The sequence below is a fragment of the Ostrea edulis genome, chromosome 1 (genome assembly GCF_947568905.1).
Source record: "Ostrea edulis chromosome 1, xbOstEdul1.1, whole genome shotgun sequence".
Taxonomy (NCBI): Eukaryota; Metazoa; Mollusca; class Bivalvia; order Ostreida; family Ostreidae; genus Ostrea; species Ostrea edulis.
In genome coordinates this window covers 79,074,532-79,085,625 of record NC_079164.1, presented here as the reverse complement: position 1 = coordinate 79,085,625, position 11,094 = coordinate 79,074,532, and positions in this window count along the sequence as shown.

Sequence of the window (11,094 nt, the reverse complement as noted above, 5' to 3'; positions counted from 1 at the left end):
AGGACCTATTATAACCCGGATCCCTACGGGATATCTACTGGATAAAATATATTTTAAAAAGAAATACAAAGTGTACTGGAGGTGAAATATATCCTCGGTCTGGAGAGATGGTGAGAAAAATAAAACCAAGCTGGAGGAGAGGATTTTATTTTTCTCTGGTACCTCTGGAGACTGAGGGAATCTCCCTTCAAGCATGGGATCATTAGCTCATGGTTTTCTTCTTTAAAATACCGTGGTATGGTATTTCTCCTGACCTCAGATGAGCAAGGTAGTCGAATCTTAATGAGATGAATGAATTACACAAGTTAGAGCTACTATCGTCACAATCAAAGTCATGTAATGGATGAGAGAATGTAATTTGTTTCCGTGCTTTCTGGATTAAAGTATGCCGTTGAAGGGATATTTGCTATTTTCCGCAGATAAACAATTAAATTGTTTATCTGTTGAAAATATCAAATACGGCTTCGCCTGCACATATTTGATAAAATCTGAACAAAACAATTTAATTAACAAGCAGTATTAGTTATAAAAGGTATCTCCCATCAAATGTATAAAGAAAATGTATGGTGGCCTCTGCTTTTTAGTATTAAAGATATGTTTGTGGATCCCCAAAATCCCATTTCCTTTATCTTTTAATCCATGAAAAAATATCTTTTCCCATAGGCTTCAATGTTGAATCCATACTTTTCCATTTTGAGATTTTTTAAAAAAAATGTCTCTTGCTTAATCCCCACTCTTCAGTATCCTCTACAGAAAATTACAAATATTGCTTAAGTTTATTCTTTGTTAGGAAAAATATTTTTGGGGCTGATTAGGGGTAGAAATCCTCAAGTCTAAAACTGTGAGGAAACTTTGTATAGAGGTAATATATTTCAACTTTTGAACATTATAGAATATTTACCAATCCCTTATTTTTAAAGGAATTTTATATTTGTATTTATTACATCCAAACTAACCCGAGAAATATACGTGCATATCATTCCATGCATCCATGTTTTTGTTCGAACCAAGTGTCCTGTCCGAGCTGAGTTCAATTACATCATTACGCAGAGAGTGTGTCATGATTCTAAGTATGGATTATTGCTCCAGGGTCGTATGTACATTCAAGGTCACAGTGAGAATTTTGAAAAAGTGAAGATAACAAACGGTGAGTGACAATTTCATAAATCCTATGAAAATACAAAACCAAGAGTGGGGTAAACACGAACCTCCTGAAAATACCAGAGGTGGGATCAAGTACCTAGGAGGAGTACGCATCCCCTGTTGACCGATCACACCTGCTGTATCTTGATGAAGTAAACGGGATAATCTGTAGTCATAATCAGTATGTATAGAACGACCTAACATTCGACTTAAATAGAGAGACCCCTGTAACATCAAATTATTTGTCGGTAGCCTGCTGAGATTTAAAATTGATCATACGCAAAACATGCTCTTTAATATTGAATCCGTTGAGAGACGTAAATCTGATCTAGTTAATAATGGAATATTGCTATATAAGTATGGGAAGTTGAGAATGGAGAAATGAAGTCATCCCGTTTGTCATAAGTTGAGTTGTTAGGTTGTTAGTTTGCCTTAACGGCTATGTTCAATGAAATAGCCAGGTATGAAGCAGCTATAAAAAACACTGTGGTTTCTTTTATTTACAGATCACAGGAGTATATCGAATCTCGACATATTGATGAAAGTGAGTATTGTTGATAATGTATAACGTTGTCAACGGCCACCACGTTTCATTCCAATTTTCACCTTGCCTTTAGCGGCCATTTTGACATGTTACATAACTCACATCCGGGGTCCTTTTTTCAGCATGTAAAATTAGATGATTTCCGAATGCGTTGTTTCTAACGTAAACAATAATGGTGAAGCTTAAATACATATAATGTGAACGGTTGGATACACAAATAAAGTATTGAAGTATTGAATTAAATGTAATATGAGATTTAAAAAAAAATAATTAAATATGGTTTTCCTTAAATGGCCCTTAAATTTTTTAAGGGCCATGTCGTGTAGAGTTAGTTTTGTGACTGTTTACAGGAAGGGGAAAAAAGCAGGCCTTGATCTATGGCCAGGGGAAGATTTTTGCAAATCTATTGAACAATGAAGAAATGACTACTTGTAAGCTACAGCTTTTAAAAAATTACAGCAGCGAATCAATTATCTATGTGAATTTGTCTTCCTTTGAATAAATGAAAATCCTCAAAATTTCTACACATGTACATGTATTATTCTACGATGATGCATTTACATATAGTTTTTGCATTTGATTATCTTTACGAATTGTAATGATAGCCGATTCCTTATGTGTGCGTTGAAGATATAACAATAATGCACGTATGAATCTGGATATATATACCGGTAGTGCGTCTCTATGGCAAGCCCTTTTACTATTTATTCGTAAAATAAGATATCTTTTTAAATAAGAGAGATATATTTATTGGTTAAATAGATATCTCTGTAAGTTAGAGAGATATCTTTTTTACGCTAGGGAGATATCTCTTTACGTTAGAGAGATTTCTTTTTGAGAGATATCTCTCAAAGCTAGAGAGATATCTCTCAGAGAGAAAGAGATATTCTCAGAGAGAAAGAGATATCTCTCAGAGAGAAAGAGATATATCTCTAGCGTAAAGAGATATCTCTCTATCGATGTAAAAAGAGATATCTATTTAAGTTAGAGAGATATCTCTTTAAATTTTCAAAAAGAGATATCTCTTTAATCTAAAGAGATATCTCTTTAGATCCCCCCCCCCCGATGATCATAATGACTTCTCTCTGTTACATTGTCATTGAAATGATGTAACCCTATTTTTTAAACAAGCAAAATACTTCTAGTGTGTAATGGCGGGAAAGGTTGAAGAGGTAGTTGGGGTAATATTGTCAAGTTGCCAAAAGGCAAAATCTAGTCTAGCTCGCATATTTCATCAATTTATTGTCTTTATTTTTTGTTACCTGTACATGTATACATTTCACATGCGGTAAAAGCAAAATCTTCCCATGGGATTGCAGCCATCAGGGTGTTGCTAAAACGCGGAACGGAAAACGAAACGGAACGGAATTTAAGAATTAGAATGATTAATGTAGACAAGATAACGGTAAAAATCGGTTGGGGGGGGGGGGGTTGATTCATTTTGATTAAAATCAACAATTTGGGAATTGTTTACAAGCGATAAAACAACTTTATCTTAAAATTTTGCATCATAAATTAATTAAGCGAATTTAGTTAAACGTTAGTATAGGAATTTACAAGGCATTTTACAAGAATTTTGAAATTTCGGCATTGACAGAGGTGTTAGCGAGCAGTGACACGTATGGGTAGAGAATGAAAAGAACACACGTGGTTTATAATCCCCCCCTCCCCGTGGCAAAACGTCATTAACGCACATGTACACGTATTTACACATAATACCGTGCATGTGTGTACTTACAACAAGGAGTGTGATATTTATAAAACAATAATAATTCATGATCTTATTTAGTCAACAAGTTAAACATCTTTTGTTTGATTTATCATTTTTTAACTAACAGGAGACTTAGTAACCGCAGCACTCCAACCCTAAATAGGGAGGACTTCTGGCAGTTAATTTTTAAACTAAATACTTGTATACTTAACATTTGGATTAATAATGAGATGACTTTTAATCCCATTCAAGCATAAATTCTGTGTTAGCTTTTTAACTATTTCATATATTATGAAATAAATCTGTTAATTCCTCTTACTATTGGTCGTAAACTTCACCCTAGTTAACATTGGTTTTGTTTCAATCTTTCTTTCCTGCTGTATCTCTTCAGTTTCAACACTAATCCGCAGGATATCGGTAAATGTACGAACTTTCATAGATTCATCCCAAATGAGGCAGAACTTTTTTCTTCACCGGACTCGTTCGCTTTAAAATTTGATGTGATACATAAATGTATATTGTACCAGGTGTAGAACTAAATTCAAATTCAGTTATCTTAAACATATGTAGTTCGATTAAAAGCACGTTCGATTTAAAAAGGGTATGTTTGGGGAAAATTTTTCAAAAAATTATTTTATCTTTTACAATGTCGTTTTCGGGGGGAGGGGTGTACTTTTTATTCATTGGATGGGCTCATAAAATATTTTCTTACGATAACAGCCAGAATAAAGTAAAAGAATTTGAAAGGGGTCTTTTTCACTATGTTACCTTATTTAATTTTTCTTCGTTTGTGAAATAACATACATGTACTAGCTGTCAAAATCTGGGGGGAGGGATGACAAAGCCGGGAAAAAAGATGGTGCCAACAAGCGCTTGCTTGATATTTTTATTAAGACTTACTATATGCAAATTATTAAACAAGTGCCTGTTGGTACATTCATCCACAAAATATACCGTGTATAAATACATAGTAGTGCATTAGTATGAGGTATCAATATGAAATGGTGGATTCTGAGGATGACTTCCTGTTTCTCTGTAATTTCTGCATTCCTTGTTCATAATAAGTCTTTTGATTTTGCAAAATGTTGACCTTCTCATAACATTATTACATAATATATTTTCCGTTCCGTTCCGATCCCGTGGGGATCCGGGTTAGAATAGGTCATCAGTACCCCTTGCTTGTCGTTGAAGGCGACTAAATGGGGCGGTCATTCGGATGAGACCGCAAAAACCTAGGTCCCGTGTCACAGCAGGAGTGGCACGATAAAGATCCCTCCCTGCTCAAAGGCCATAAGCGCCGAGCATAGGCCTAAATTTTGCAGCCCTTCACCGGCAGTGGTGACGTCTCCATATGAGTGAAATATTCTCGAGAGGGACGTTAAACAATATTTAATCCGTTCCGTTCCATTTTTCGTTCCCCGTTTTAGCAACACCTCAGCCATCATGGTAAGATTTGCTTTAGCGGGCTTCCGTTTTAGGGAGAATTACTTTTAAGTATTCAAACTAATAAAAATATTGGAAAGAGATATCTCTTTCTCTTTGAGAGAACACATTCTGGAACATTGCAAAATGTGACAATTTCTAAGCAGCAAGATAATCTGTACATTATTAAAATGATTAACTTATTAAATTATTGCAAAACAGTTTTGAAAAACTCTTTATAGTAGATATTAACAACTGAAAGTTTTGTAACTTGTCCAACTGAAACGTATTCAAAATCTTGGCTTCGAAAACATGTTTTTCAGGCTACTGAGGACTGGAAATAAGAGGCTTTTTCATTGGTTGAATATCGCAATAAGGAATGGTAAAGCGACCGATCGCATATAGAAACGGAGATACTGGCCTTGTGTCCCACGGTCGGTAAACGTAGAGCGACCGACCGTGGGTTTCCGACGATGAATACCAACAGGCTTTTAGACCTGATCAGCAAAGACTACGTAAATATTGCCAATGATGAACTCCAGCATATTTTTTTAAAATATCAACTTCAGAGCACTTGTGCATAGAATCAGAGAGGTGTTTAGTAAAGTGATTTTTTGGATGACTGCTCACCATCCTTCGTTCCTCATGCTATTCCCGCTTATGGCTGAATATTCAGCCACAAGCATAAATACTATAGGGAATCAAGTTCTATTTTTAGGCCACCTGAATAACTCAGGGGGACCTATTGTAATTTGGCGTCCGTCCGTCTTCGTCCGTCGCGCATCGTCTGTTAACAATTGAACATTTTTAAATTTTTGATAACTACCATTCCAATTCTTTTCAAGTTTGGTTATGAAACATGTTTGAGACAAGGGAGACATGAATTGTAAATTTCAGGACTCCTGCACCCCCGGGGTCTTAAGGACAGGGCAAAATATGCTAATAATAGACAAATTTTCAAAAACTCTTCTCTACAACGGCACACCTGTAAGAACAACTAAATGCATAGTCAATAGAGCAGGAAGTATTCTACCAAAATTTTAAAATTCCCGGGGTAGAGGTTCTGATTCCTGGGCGGTGCCACACTTGGTACAGCATATAGTGTTTATGTGTAAAACATTTGAATAACATCTTTAATGCTATTGATGCTAAATTGAAATTAAATGACTATTTAGAAGGAGCAGGTAACTCAATACCAATATTGCAAATTTCATGATCCCAAGGGTAGGTATTTTATCAGGGTGGGGGCAAAATGGTCATAGTGATTAAATGTGTGTGTTACCAATTGAACATTTTTAACGTCTTCTTGATAACTACCTTTACAACTCTTTTCAAATTTGGTATGAAGCAGTTTTTTGGACAAGGGGAACATAAATTGCAAATTTCAGACTATTACACCCCGGGCATTAGGGGCGAGGCAAAAATTGCAAAAAATGACGATTTTAAAAACATTGTCTTCTCTACCACTGTAAATCGGTAATAGAAATTAGATACATAGTCATGTAGAGCAGGAAAGATTCTACCAAAATTGTAAATTTCATGATCCCCGGGGTAGAAGTTCTGACTCCAGGGCAGAACTAAACTTGGTATACGAGTCATTATCAAAATCGGCAGACATTTAACCTTCTGAAAAATGACAATTTTTAAGTTTCTGAAATCTTATTTTTTAAGTTTGATGAAATAAAACACATAATAATGAACCTAAGAATTTACAACTCCGATCAAGAAACAGCATAATTTTGGAAAATGATGATATATAAAAGACACCACTCATCATAATATGTCCTTCCTGTTACAAATTTTAAAATGCCAATAAAAAATCAAAATCATTATGGAAACTTTGCAAATTGCATTGACATGATGGTGGAAAGGTCTTCCATAAAATTAAATTAAAAAACACTTCTCACAACAACCAATGACAACAATTTATACCTATGAACATTGCAAAATGTGACAATTTCTAAGCAGCAAGATAATCTGTACATTATTAAAATGATTAACTTATTAAATTATTGCAAAACAGTTTTGAAAAACTCTTTATAGTAGATATTAACAACTTGGAAATATTTCAAGACTTTGGTGCACAAAATGATATTAAATGAAAGAAATTTTAGTGATTATGTTACCTGTAACAGGAGAGACCTGCTTATAACAGGAAAGACAGTCATTATAACAGGACAGACAAATCAGTGACTTTTCATAAATCTATAATCTATCAATAAATTTTCTTGTCTATATCTATTACAGATGTATCATGGAAAAAATGAATAATTAAATACAGAAATGTTTGAATTAAAATTATGAGACAGAAGCTCAACTTTTTTCTATAATAAAGAAATATAACAGATGGGAAGAAAATTGTAACAGTAGAGACATTTTTGGTACTAAGAAAGGAACATTCACACTTGTTAGAATTATTTTTATTTAAACATAAGAATCCACACTTTTCAAAATAGTTTTGTTGATAATTCTGCACCATTTGTATTTTCAAATTACAAAGAAATTTGAAGAAATCGAAGATTTTCTTTTTTGTTACAGGATGGACAGCTTGACTGAATGAACTTTTGTGCATTAAAGTCACATTTTTAAGATATGTCAGAATAACGAACATATGGAAATTGACTCACCTTAAGGCTTTGAAATGTTTCTTAGCAAAATACAATACACATATTAAAAAAAAAAACACCCATCAAACCATCATTTGATCTACTTAAATGAATGTTACAGGAGATACATAATCAGTTAGCACTAAAAGATGACAATGGGATAAACAAGATTCAGTAAATTATGACCATTTCACAACAACAGGGATAATTCTCTTGTCCATACATGTATATTAAAACATGACAAATATGATGTCACTTTCAGTTGTTCAAATTTAATATATTTACATTGTATACTGTAACATTTAATTTCAATCTAATGAGATTAGGAATGTTGATTGGTGTTTTAGCAAAACTGAAGAGAGAAAAGCAATACAAAGTAATCAAGTATTCTCTAGGTCCTTCCTATGTTGATGACGGATAAACTATGGTTATAAACTTTTATTTCTTCAATACCACTCCAAGTCTCATTGTTTATTATAAGGTACGTAAGAATGTCTTTTTTTTAACTGATCAAACTCCGTAATTATAGCTATAACATGTCACTTTCTGTAGTAATTAAGTTTCTTGTCAAAATAAAGTGATGCATATCATCTGATCTCACATTAGGATTGCAAAATTTGGATAATTTTAAAATAGTGGAATTAAGAATGACTGTGTATCAACTTAGTGATGCAAGAACTTTTGTTCCATGATTGTCTTAATTCTCTCTTTTGCAACAAACTGCAAATTAATGTTTAGATACATATGTTCTGTGACAACTGTCCTGTTCATGCTGCCACATTTTGGTATTGCATGTTAGCGTGTTGCCAAATATTCAAGAGGTTTAATATCATACTAGATTCATTTTGAAGGAAAACCAGAAATTAATCATTTCATTCTATTCAAATAATGAATACTGTGAGTGTTAAAGTTTTATGTTCTCTGTCCCTGTTACACAACCCTGTCCATCCATTACAAATTTAACCAATAATTATATTTTCTATGGAAAAAAAATCAGGATTGTATGTTTTTTGTTACTTAACGAGTAAATATCAAATGAGCATACATTTCATTAGTTCAAATAGGATTTTGTCCTTAAACTAAAATACAAAGTATGTCTGTCCTGTTGCCGGAATCTGTCTTTCCTATTTTTAAATTTTTAAATGATGTTCTGACCAATTCTTTTTTTTTAAACTCTAAATCATACATGTCTTTTAGTGAGGATTTGAATAGGCATGCATTTAATCATTCAAACCAATATTTACTTTAAGATGCAGAAACAATTTTAATGTGCATCCCTCCTGTTACAAACTCCCGTCCTTCCTGTTACATATTCAGCAATGCTTTATTCTCGAATGATTTTTAAGTCAGAAAATGGTAAAAGTTCCAAATCACAATTGTCTTTTGATGGAGATTCTAATAAGTCTGCATTCAATAATTGAAAATAATATTTACTCCTTTCAGATAGAAGAAAATTTAATGTTATCCTTCCTGTTACAAAATCTTGTCCCTCCAATTACAAAAGGTGATGTAACAGGAGAGAAAGTAACAGGAGAGACAATTCTCATGTGAAACCAATTCATTTTCCCTAATTAAATCTCTATACTAAATTATAATTCTGAAATTTTGAAATAAACTTAACAAGCTACTTTTCAGTGCAAATTAAATGTTTTTTGTGGACATATTTTGCATTATTTGCAATGTAACAGGAAATACTCGTACATTTTCTACTCCTACAATGTACTCTCTACTTGGGACTTTTTCTCCTTTATTTACATTCAGAACCACATTTTATATGTAGCATGATACAGTGAAAACACCACTTAGGGCAGGGAAAGTTTTGAAATACCATTTGGACCATGTATCATATTTCTATTCCTTGCATTTCTGTTTCTGTAACAGGAAAGACACAAAACTTTACAGATAATTTCAGAACAACACGTGTCAAATTATTAACACTCACATGATTTTAGGAATTCACACATACATATAATAAATGATGATATATAAAAAACAAATTGAAATCTGCAGCATAAAATACACTATAACACTCCAATTTGTCCGTTTCATGGCTTGGAACATCAAAATATCAATGTATTTGCAAGTTCTAAGGGTAGTTGTCAGCCTAAGTAATTGGCTGCAACATATTTTTTTTACTTGCAGACTTAAAACTCATAATACATTACTAATTTCATATGAAAGTTTAGGAAATTTCACTTTTCAAAATTGATTTTTGTGCTTGGGACACAAATTTTGGCGGATTTTGATAATGACTCATACAGTGTTTATGTGTAAAACATTTAAATCTTCTTTAATGCTAATGATGCTAAACTGAAATTAAATTTATCCCAGCGGTAGGAGTTTTAGTACCAGGGTGGGGCCAAAATAGTCATAGTAATTACATGTTTGTGTTAACACTTAAACATTTTAACTTCTCCTTAATTACTTCCCTTCATCTGAAGTTTCTGCTATTTAATATTAATATTTTAGTGATGAGTAAGGTTTGTGTGAAGTTTTAGAATCCACTATAGATACGGTACTTCGCATTCACTCATCCCATTGACTGCTATACTAAATGTGTTTAAAACTCAAACTTGTTTTAAAAACAAGACTTTCGTCATTTGAAAGGGATTATCAAATGTGGAATTAAACCAAATTCGTTTGTTTTAGAGTTAGCGTATTTTGATAGTTCCTGGTTGTTGTAAACATGTAAAATAAGCTCTTGTGTATTACAGTAAGTTGTACTGTAGCAAAGTAGGAGAAACAATTGTTGGAAGAAATGGGTATCGATCCCGGAATCCTTGATAGTTAGATGGTCTAACCACTGATCTACCAAGGTTGACATACGAAGTACTAAACCAATGAAAACCATACAAGAACTCTTGATATCAAGGAGATGAAAAAATAATTTTTGAGAAAATGTCAGAAACGTCTCGTATATCCTTACCTTTTCATATTTAGCTCATAATCTATTCATAACAGAGATGATGCTTTTCCACCAATTAAAAGATCGGAGCACTCTGAATTTCGGAACTTTTGAAATAAGAGACTTTAAGTAAAGTGCCACAACATCTTGACCTATGCACGACGATCAGTAACTCTTTCAAAAAAGTCTTATGATATATAATTTTGGTAATAGAAAACGTATTACTTTCTTCCTTTTTACAAAGAATCTTACGTAAATATCAGGAATTGTAACTTAACGACAGCCTGTACCCAGGGGCGGATCCAGGAATTGCGGTTACGGGGGGGGGGGGGCGCCGCTTTATGAGGCAGGGGGTCTGGGGGCTGCCTTGAGGCCCCCGGAAGCTCCTGGATTTTACAGATTTAGAGGGCTTGAAATATGTCTCCTATTTAGTCATTTGTGCTATTTTCTATAAGTTCTCCCAATAAAGTACTTCAAGAAATCAAAAGATTTTGTCATTTGTTTCTCCGGGAGTGGAAGAAATCATTGGTTCTGTTATCGTTTAATACATTTTTTCTAAACAAGATACCACGATTTACCTTAAATTTGAAAATTTTAGGGGGGCGCCGGCTACGCCCCCTTAAATCCGCCACTGGTACCCTCTCTTAAGTGGGGAATTTCTCTCGAAAGTGTAAAAGTTTTGTCGTAAGATAGAAACAATTAAACGAATATGATTGCGTGTTGTTGTTTTTAATCATTTTCCGAAATTAAATAGCTTTGCGTC